A 10,310-nucleotide genomic window follows, 5' to 3' on the forward strand; every position below is an offset into this window, starting at 1 on the left:
AGAGATGGAGGATAGATTAGTGGTTCTAGGAATTTGGATTGGGGGAGGGGAGGAGCATAGGAATGACAATAAAGGGGGTAGATGAGGGATCTTTGTGATGATAAAATAGTTCTATATCTTCATTGGTGATTGTGGTTACATTGATCTACTTTCTGAAATGTGGGGGGAAATATAGGGAGGACAAAATAACACTTACACTTTAGCAAATCACTCTGCCAAAACTACATTGAAAGAGAAAAGCCACTTAATTAATTTGCAATGAACAATGAATGTCACAACAACAGGTCACATCCATGTGGCTAGTCCTTTCTCCCCTCTTTAAAACAGACATTCAAGATTCTAATTAGACTGTTGTTTGGTGAACCTGGAAGCAGAACCAGAGGTATTAGAATAATTCAATGTTTAAAAGGGACATCCTGTCTTAGCCTGATGTAGCAATCCTACAACAGGGATACTCAGGTCATGCTAAGGGAGCTGGAAACACTGGAAATTCATTGGCTATAATTCCCTGGATGCATGTTCACTTTGAGAATGTTCTTGCCAGTAGAACTGCAATAATCAGAGGCATTTGGCTGGGACCTTCTCTCCCAGCAGAGCACTTGCATGAACACTGCCCCCATTTGTCCTAGAGACTGTCCTTTCTCTATGCTTCCACAACCTCTTGCATAAAATAACAAGTCAGTCCTCCTGGTGAATGACACATGTCTCCCCTGGATGATTTTGCATAGATTTGTTCCAATCAATTGTACGTATGTGTGTGCTTAGTTGCTCAGTCGTGTTCGACTCTTTGTGACCCCATGAATTGTAGTCCACCAGGCTCCTCTGTCCATGGGGATTCTCCAGGCAAGAATATTGGAGTGGGTTGACATGTCTTTCTCCAGGGATCTTGCCAATCCAGGGATGGAACCCAGGTGTCTCACATTGCAGGCAGATTTTTTACTGTCTAAGCCACCAAGGAAGCCCAAGAATATTAGAGTGGGTAGCCTATCCCTTCTCCAGGGGATCTTCCCAACCCAGGAATCGAACCGGGTCTTCTGCATGGCAGGTAGATTCTTTACCAGCTGAGCTATCAGGGAAGACCAATCAATTGCATAGGGGCTTTAAATTGAATTCTCAAAAAGTGTTGGTTGCTCAGTCGTGTCTGACTCTTTGTGACCCCATGGACTGTAGCCCGCTAGGCTCCTCTGTCCATGGGATTCTCCAGGCAAGAATACTGGAGTGGGTTGCCGTTCCCTTCTCCACGGGATCTTCCTGACCCAGGGATCTAACCTGGGTCTCCTGCACTGCAGGCAGATTCTTTGCTGTCTGAGCCACCCTCAGATGGTAATTTGAATTCTCAAAGAGTCATAAAATTTCTTTGTTCTTGGATTAACCTTCCTGTACCCATCACAGGAAGGTTCATCAGTGCCTGATGAACTATGGAATGAGGTTTGTGACATTGTACAGGAGACAGGGATCAAGACCATCCCCATAGAAAAGAAATGCAAAAAAGCAAAATGGCTGTCTGGGGAGGCCTTACAAATAGCTGTGAAAAGAAGAGAAGCGAAAAGCAAAGGAGAAAAAGAGAGATATAAGCATCTGAATGCAGAGTTCCAAAGAATAGCAAGAAGAGATAAGAAAGCCTTCTTCAGCGATCAATGCAAAGAAATAGAGGAAAACAACAGAATGGGAAAGACTAGAGATCTCTGCAAGAAAATTAGAGATACCAAGGGAACATTTCATGCAAAGATGGGCTCGATAAAGGACAGAAATGGTATGGACCTAATAGAAGCAGAAGATATTAAGAAGAGATGGCAAGAATACACAGAAGAACTGTACAAAAAAGATCTTCATGACCCAGATAATCACGATGGTGTGATCACTGACCTAGAGCCAGACATCCTGGAATGTGAAGTCAAGTGGGCATTAGAAAGCATCACTACAAACAAAGCTAGTGGAGGTGATGGAATTCCAGTTGAGCTGTTTCAAATCCTGAAGAATGATGCTGTGAAAGTGCTGCACTCAATATGCCAGCAAATTTGGAAAACTCAGCAGTGGCCACAGGACTGGAAAACGTCAGTCTTCATTCCAATCCCAAAGAAAGGCAATGCCAAAGAATGCTCAAACTACCGCACAATTGCACTCATCTCACACACTAGTAAAGTAATGCTCAAAATTCTCCAAGCCAGGCTTCAGCAATATGTGAACTGTGAACTTCCTGATGTTCAAGCTGGTTTTAGAAAAGGCAGAGGAACCAGAGATCAAATTGCCAACATCCACTGGATCATGGAAAAAACAAGAGAGTTCCAGAAAAACATCTATTTCTGCTTTATTGACTATGCCAAAGCCTTTGTGTGGATCACAATAAACTGTGGAAAATTCTGAAAGAGATGGGAATACCAGACCACCTGACCTGCCTCTTGAGAAATCTGTGTGCAGGTCAGGAAGCAACAGTTAGAACTGGACATGGAACAACAGACTGGTTCCAAATAGGAAAAGGAGTACGTCAAGACTGTATGTTGTCACCCTGCTTATTTAACTTATATGCAGAGTACATCATGAGAAACGCTGGACTGGAAGAAGCACAAGCTGGAATCAAGATTGCCAGGAGAAATATCAATAACCTCAGATATGCAGATGACACCACCCTTATGGCAGAAAGTGAAGAGGAACTAAAAAGCCTCTTGATGAAAGTGAAAGTGGAGAGTGAAAAAGTTGGCTTAAAGCTCAACATTCAGAAAATGAAGATCATGGCATCCGGTCCCATCACTTCATGGAAAATCAATGGGGAAACAGTGGAAACAGTGTCAGACTTTATTTTTTGGGGCTCCAAAATCACTGCAGATGATGACTGCAGCCATGAAATTAAAAGACGCTTACTCCTTGGAAGGAAAGTTATGACCAACCTAGATAGCATATTCAAAAGCAGAGACATTACTTTGCCAACAAAGGTCTGTCTAGTCCAGGCTATGGTTTTTCCTGTGGTCAGTATGGATGTGAGAGTTGGACTGTGAAGAAGGCTGAGTGCCGAAGAATTGATGCTTTAGAACTGCGGTGTTGGAGAGGACTCTTGAGAGTCCCTTGGACTGCAAGGAGATCCAACCAGTCCATTCTGAAGGAGATCAGCCCTGGGATTTCTCTGGAAGGAATGATGCTAAAGCTGAAACTCCGGTACTTTGGCCGCCTCATGTGAAGAGTTGACTCATTGGAAAAGACTCTGATGCTGGGAGGGATTGGGGGCAGGAGGAGAAGGGGACGACAGAGGATGAGATGGCTGGATGGCATCACTGACTCGATGGACATGAGTCTGGGTGAACTCTGGGAGTTGGTGATGGACAGGGAGGCCTGGCGTGCTGTGATTCATGGAGTCACAAAGAGTCAGACATGACTGAGCGACTGAACTGAACTGAACCCATCACATCCCGATAGTGATATATATAAAACTAATAAGACCTTCAATGTGAAATTCTAAATATCAGAAGCATCTAAGAACTTCCCTGGAAGTTTAGTGGTTAAGACTCTGCGCTTCCAATACAGGGGACACTGATTCAATACCTGGTCAGGGAATTAAGAACTCACAGGCTTTGGGTGTGGCAAAAAAAGTTAACATTGTATTTGATGAAAAAGAATTTAAAAAAGAGAAATATCAGAGGCATCTAAACAAAGGTATTATCTTAATGTAAAAATAATTATACATTTAAAATTACAAAATCATTGCAACTATTGAAGAATAGTTATTTGTTTCTCACAGCATGCTTGTTGATGGGTGAGATTTGCTGGATGCAAATGATCCAATAATAATGTCACCGAAATCAGATTTTTAAGGTTGAATGTACATTGTTCTGTATAGAGTGATCTCACTCTAAAAGTTCCTTGAGTATTTATGTTTTGGTGGGTAATAATATCTTTCTGGATTATTGTATGTGTGCTGTGTTGAGATATGTAATCCTCAACATATTGTAATGTAGTTTGGGTTTCCCAGGTGGCAGTAGGGGTAGAGAACCCACCTGCCAATGCAGGAGACATAAGAGACTCAAGTTTGATCCCTAGGTTGGGAAGATCCCCTGGAAGGAGAAATGTTAACTCACTCTAATATGCTCGTCTGGAGAATCCCATGGACAGAGGAGCTTGGTGGGCTACAGGCTATGGGGTTGAAAAAAGTCAGACATAACTGAAGCGACAGCGTGCACACAGTAAAAGACAGGCAAGTCCATGGCATTTCCTCCCACTCTGCAGAGAAATAATGGACATCCTAGTGAAAGTGCTGTACTCTGAATTTGCAAAATGTTTAAAAGCAATCTTTCAGACTAATACAACACTGTAATGCAAATATACACCAATAAAAAAAATTTTTTTAAGCAATCTTTTTGGTAATTCCTCACTTATATATCTATATTTACATCAAGAATTATTACAGTGTTTCTATTTTAAAAGAGAACAAGAAAATATGATAATAATAATTAGATTTCAAGGTCATTTTTTTTCTATAAAAAGTTTAACAAATTATATCACCCATAGCAGCAAGAGTAAAATTCAGACTGACTTGCTCCCTCAAATTTTGTTTGGTTACCTTGTATTCTCTAGTATCCTCTGCTTGTCTTATTTGTCTTTTCAATCTTTTTTTTCTTCTCTAGTTTTGTTTAAATGGTACAAGCAGGTTATTCATCATTACTAATAAGTTCTCCCCAGTCTTAATTCATTATGTTCAGGAAAGTCAGAGAAAACACTAGCCTCATGAATGATTTTGTAATATCTTTATCTATCAAGATAAATGGATATGCTTTAGTATCTTAGGACTTCTGGAGTAATTCCAGTATAATTTTAGGGTTCCAAAGCAGTGTATGAGAAAATGAAATTAACAAAAAATTCACCTCAACTGGTTTAGGAATAAAACTTAGCATAATGTTTCTATCAAGTTGTGCTGTTTTATTTTTATTTTATTCCTTGACTATGTAGCACATGAATGTTTATGAAATACATGAATATATTTACTTTGAGTTTTGCTTTCCTCCAGCTTATGCATAACAACCCTTTTTTATTTATGTAAACTTGAAATAATAATAATAAGCTAGCTGTGTTCAGCTCTGTCCTTTGAGATGAAGAGATGCAGTCACAGCCCCAGAGGGTGGTCATATGGTCTCCACTGCCTCTCAGCATAATAAAAAGTGAAGACTGTGCTCAGAATCTGTTCAGATGACCATTTCACCCAAGACACATTTTTGTTAAAGACAGAACACCAGGCATTAGAGGACTGTGAGGCTTAGAATTAACATGTTTAGTTTTGCAAAGACAAAACAAAAAAAAAGATCCAGTCCCATGTATTAATGTCACCTACTGACTCCATCCTCCTGCATGAGGACAGAATCTGTTCTTGTCTTCATGGCCAGACCTTCAGCCTTACACAACTCCATCACACTCATTTGGCAGGAAGGATCAAAGGACACGGATTATTGCCTACTCTTGCCTACATGTTGTATGAAGTAGCAAGAACACCTCTTTGGGTTTGGTTTTCACTGCTGGAAATGATCAGATCAGATTACTGCACATAATGGGGCTCATTCTAAGAAGCTCCAGTGAGATTTAGAAGCCTTTCAGTCCACTTATCCCAATGCTTACAGTTCCTGTTTCACTGTGGATGAAATAAATACTGAACAACGGAAGTTGATCCCCATTTGGAGGATTTTATTCAGTTAAACAAAAGTTGTGCAGATCCCAGGCAATGAATTTCATATTAAAATTCACAGCAACCCATAGGCACATTTCATTGAAAGCCATAGACATTATATCTTTTCCACTACTAATTCCGTGATGAGTCTAACTGAAAAACAGCAACCACAAACATCAACATTGGGGTTTTTTTATAATCAGTATTTTTCTTTTAGCAACATAGTAGATCTAGGACTGATAGGGACCTATCACAGAGTAATACCAAAACATTTTTGGTATACTAAAATTTAACATTGTATAGCAAATATCTTCTTTTTTTTAGCAAGTATATTCTAAATAAAACATTATATTTGATCTCTTAATCAATATAGGCTGTGTGAGGGGAAGTAGTTCAACATAAGTTATTACAATCTTTAACTTAGTATTTTTATACTTCATTTGATATTTGAGTATTTTTAACATATTTGTGGCTTATAATAGGCATTTGTTTATGTTTTTGGTTACTCATGTTATATATGCCTATCCATAAGATAATGTGTGTATCTATGTGATATGTATACCCAGTGGTGCAGGGGTAAGTCAGCCCTTCAAATAAGACCTGGTTTATTGCCTTTGCCAATTTTCTTGCTGAAAATACTCCCACCATGGCCAATTTCAAGCTACCAATATGATGATATTGAATGTGGAGTTGGGAAGAGATGTGAACATTTGCTTCCAGCATACCACTGTATCTATATGTGTGTGTGCCTGTGTGTGTACACATGTAAATATACACATATATATCATGTAAATATACACACTTGTGTGGATAAGTATGTATACACCACACAAACACATATACATCTACACACAAAACTAACAGGGCTATGGAGTAGTAAGGAAGACTGAATCCAGTGCAATCCCACTTTTACTGCTCACTGGTTATTGGAACTTGGACAAATCACTTACCTTTCTGTGTCTGTTTTCTCTTTTTCATAAAGAACACAATAATAGGGAACCACTGACCAAAATTACCTGCCTTAGCCAGGCATGATAATAACCACTAGTATGAGGGGATCCTGATAAGGAACACAGTGCTGCTGCCAGAAACTAACCAGGAGAATTACAGAGAGTCCAAAAGGAGGGAGAAGAGACCAGCCCATGATCTGTCCGGCCAACCTCTTAGAAACCTTGCCCTGAAAACCATCTTGACTGAGGAAGGACCTTGAATTGGACCATATATGGCCATGGGCAAGATGACTGACCAGAGACAGCCCAGAAAGCTAACCGCATTACTGTAAAACCTGAGACTGAGCCACCCAGCGGTGCAGTTCTCCTGGGTTCCCTTACCCTGCTGGTCTCTGCCTACCTGGATGTCCCTTCCAATAAAGTCTTTTGCTTTGTCAGCAGATGTGTCTCCTCAGATAGTTCATTTCCAAATGTTAGACAAGAGCCCACCCACTCTGAGGCCCTGGAAGGAGTCCCCCTCATGATGGTGGTGGTGGTTTAGTCACCAAGTCATGTCTGACTCTCGAGACACCGTGGACTATAGCCCACCAGCCTCCTCTGTCCATGGGATTCCCCAGGCAGGAATACTGGAGTGAGTTGCCATTTCCTTCTCCAGGGGATCTTCCAGACCCAGGGATCAAACCCTGCGTCTCCTGCATTGCATGTAGATTCTTTACCACTGAGCCAACTGGGGAGAAGCCCATATTAGTGTCTTAAGCTGCATTAATTAATGTCTTTAGAGTGTATCTGGTTAAATCACAACCTGAAAGTAGGCATGTTATAAAGGTTAAGTAAATTAACATATGTCAAGTGCTATTAACAGTAACACTTAAGTGCTCTATATCAGCTATAATTATGGTTGTTGCTATTTATATCTATAAATAACCATGTATACATATAGTGATGTTGCTGCTGCTGAGTCACTTCAGTCGTGTCCGACTCTGTGTGACCCCATAGACGTCAGCCCACCAGGCTCTCCTGCCCCTGGGATTCTCCAGGCAAGAACACTGGAGTGGGTTGCCATTTCCTTCTCCAATGAATGAAAGTGAAAAGTGAAAGTGAAGTCGCTCAGTCGTGTCCGACTCCTAGCGACCCCATGGACTGCAGCCTACCAGGCTCCTCCAACCATGGGATTTTCCGGGCAAGAGTACTGGAGTGGGGTGCCATTGCCTTCTCCATATAGTGATGTATAGTGATGTTAGGATTCACCAAAAGCAGCCGATGCTCCACCTCCCCTTCCTTACTCCCCAACCTCTGCCCCATCTCCCTGCTCCTGCCAGTTGTAGGTTCAGGCTAGCCTTCCTTGTAGGGACTAAGTTCTGTCTCAATTAGAATCAGCATATCTTTAGACCCGAGGCAGGAGCTATTCTGTTACCAAGTCTCAAGTTGTCTGTCCTACCTACTTGTCCCTCTCTATCAGCCCCGGGAGAGCTCCGCTTAACAGACAATTACCCTGAGTATTTGGCTACCTACCTTTACTCCCCCGAGTCTTTGAGCTCATCGGGTTGCTTCTCTTCTATGGTTTCTGACCGGCGGCTTGCCCTGATTCTTGTTCTGGATGAGAATCTGAGTCTATGGATCTTGACTGCTGGGTTCAAACCACATGACTTTGCTATGGAAAGTCATGCAATCCTGACCAGTGATCTTGTTCTGGACCTTCCCCAGTCCCTATCCATTTTTACTGCACTTACGATTCACTTGATCTGGTGGCCATTCAACCTGGGTTTTCCAGATGGTGTCAGTTTTAGATATTCTGTTCCTCTGACTCTAGTGTTTTGGTATACAAAGTATATTGCCCAGAGAATTATTGATGCCAGAAAAAAAAAAAAACTATAAAACACCACAGTCAAAACATGTCCTTTTAAAAAATTCAGAAGATATGATTAGGGTTTGTCTAACTTTTTAATAAGTTCCAGTACTCAAGTGACCAGCAGTCTTAATGCCCAATCCCAAACCATGGTCTAGGTTCTATGACTATTATCAGGCAGTACTATATTGCATGGTGGAGGTGGTCTAGAAGGAAGACGCAGTTAAATAGAGGGCCCAAAAACCTCCTTGTCCCCGGTTTCAAATAATAGCAGGCATGTCACATTCCTATTTTAAAAAATTATTTACTTGATCTGTGTGTAATCATCTGATATTTATTATTGTTTGACTAGAATGAGGACAAACAACTTGTTTGTTTTTGTTTTCCTGATTCTACCTCTTAGCAACCACATGTTTACCAGCAGCTATCTCTTAAGATGGCATGCCCTGGTAAGCACCCCTCTAAATTAAAGAGTGGCTAAATTTCTTTAAAATCTAAAATTAGTGATTTTAGCTTAGTTACCTCACTCTACTTCCAGCAAATTCAATCTCTGCTGGCAGCTTTTCTGCCTCGCTAGGTTTTTAAAACCAAATTCTTAAAAATATTCCCTCTGAGAAAACGTCAAACTCCACTAAACAACAATTAGTTTTCTAAATCAATGTCTTCTATTGAAATATAATAATTACAATATCATTTGGTAGCAGTAGTGTATATCGGAGAAGGCAGTGGCACCCCACTCCAGTACTTTTGCCTGGAAAATCCCATGGATGGAGGAGCCTGGTAGGCTGCAGTCCATGGGGTCGCTGAGGGTCCTGCAAGACTGAACGACTTCACTTTCACTTTTCACCTTCATGCACTGGAGAAGGAAATGGAACCCACTCCAGTGTTCTTACCTGGAGAATCCCAGGGACGGGGGAGCCTGGTGGGCTGCTGTCTATGGGGTCGCACAGAGTCGGACACGACTGAAGTGACTTAGCAGCAGCAGCAGCAGTAGCAGTAGCAGTGTATATGAGTTGTATGGACAGTGGTGGTGGTTGTGTGAGTGGGGCAGGAATGAAATGGGTAGGGAAGGGTTATAGTTAAAATCCTTTTTACTCTTCAGAAACTTCCATGCAAGCAACAATTGGGTCCCTCTCTTTTTAGAATTGACTCACTCTAGCAATTTAAGTCGGAGAAGGCAATGGCACCCCACTCCAGTACTCTTGCCTGGAAAATCCCAAGGACGGAGGAGCCTGGTAGGCTGCAGTCCATGGGGTCGCTAGGAGTCGGACACAACTGAACGACTTCACTTTCACTTTTCACTTTCATGCATTGGAGAAAGAAATGGAAACCCACTCCAGTGTTCTTGCCTGGAGAATCCCAGGGATGGGGGAGCCTGGTGGGCTGCCGTCTCTGGGGTCACACAGAGTCGGACATGACTGCAGCGACTTAGCAGCAGCAGCAGCAGCAATTTAAGTAAAACTCATTCTTTTCTACTTAATCCTCTTCATTAAGGGGGTGGGGGATTGTAGCATTAGACAGAGAACTGGGAAACAGATTTTAAACCAGTTTTCTCACTAATTCTTTTGATGGATCCCCAGGAGGTCCATTCCATCCATAGACAGAATTCAGGGTGTCTGTGAATTTTAAAGGGAAAAAAATTACATCATTATTTTCATTGATGTCTAATTGAAATTTACCATTTCCTTCAAGAGTTCTCCCAATTCTGCCTACCATTCATATCCTCCCATTTGTAGGCTTAAATTTGCCACATAGTCCTTTGATTATTAATGTAGACAAGAAACCACAGACTATTAGCAGTACTTAAGGATTTTTGCCAAGAGAAGTCAGACATTTCTTACTGCTTTCACATTTGTTGCAGATATCTGAA

At 41.4% G+C, this 10,310-nt stretch overlaps 1 long non-coding RNA gene across 1 annotated transcript in view; it reads right to left on the reverse strand.

Moving 5' to 3' along the window:
• The window catches only part of LOC129628916 (uncharacterized), a 33,680-nt gene extending 25,488 nt beyond the window's left edge, over nt 1–8,192 (reverse strand). The window contains exon 1 of the long non-coding RNA XR_008702985.1: nt 8,107–8,192. This is a non-coding gene — a long non-coding RNA (uncharacterized LOC129628916). The remainder of the gene's footprint in view (nt 1–8,106) is intronic.
• Nucleotides 8,193–10,310: the final 2,118 nt, after the last annotated feature.

This window comes from Bubalus kerabau, chromosome 15, assembly GCF_029407905.1.
Source record: "Bubalus kerabau isolate K-KA32 ecotype Philippines breed swamp buffalo chromosome 15, PCC_UOA_SB_1v2, whole genome shotgun sequence".
Taxonomy (NCBI): Eukaryota; Metazoa; Chordata; class Mammalia; order Artiodactyla; family Bovidae; genus Bubalus; species Bubalus kerabau.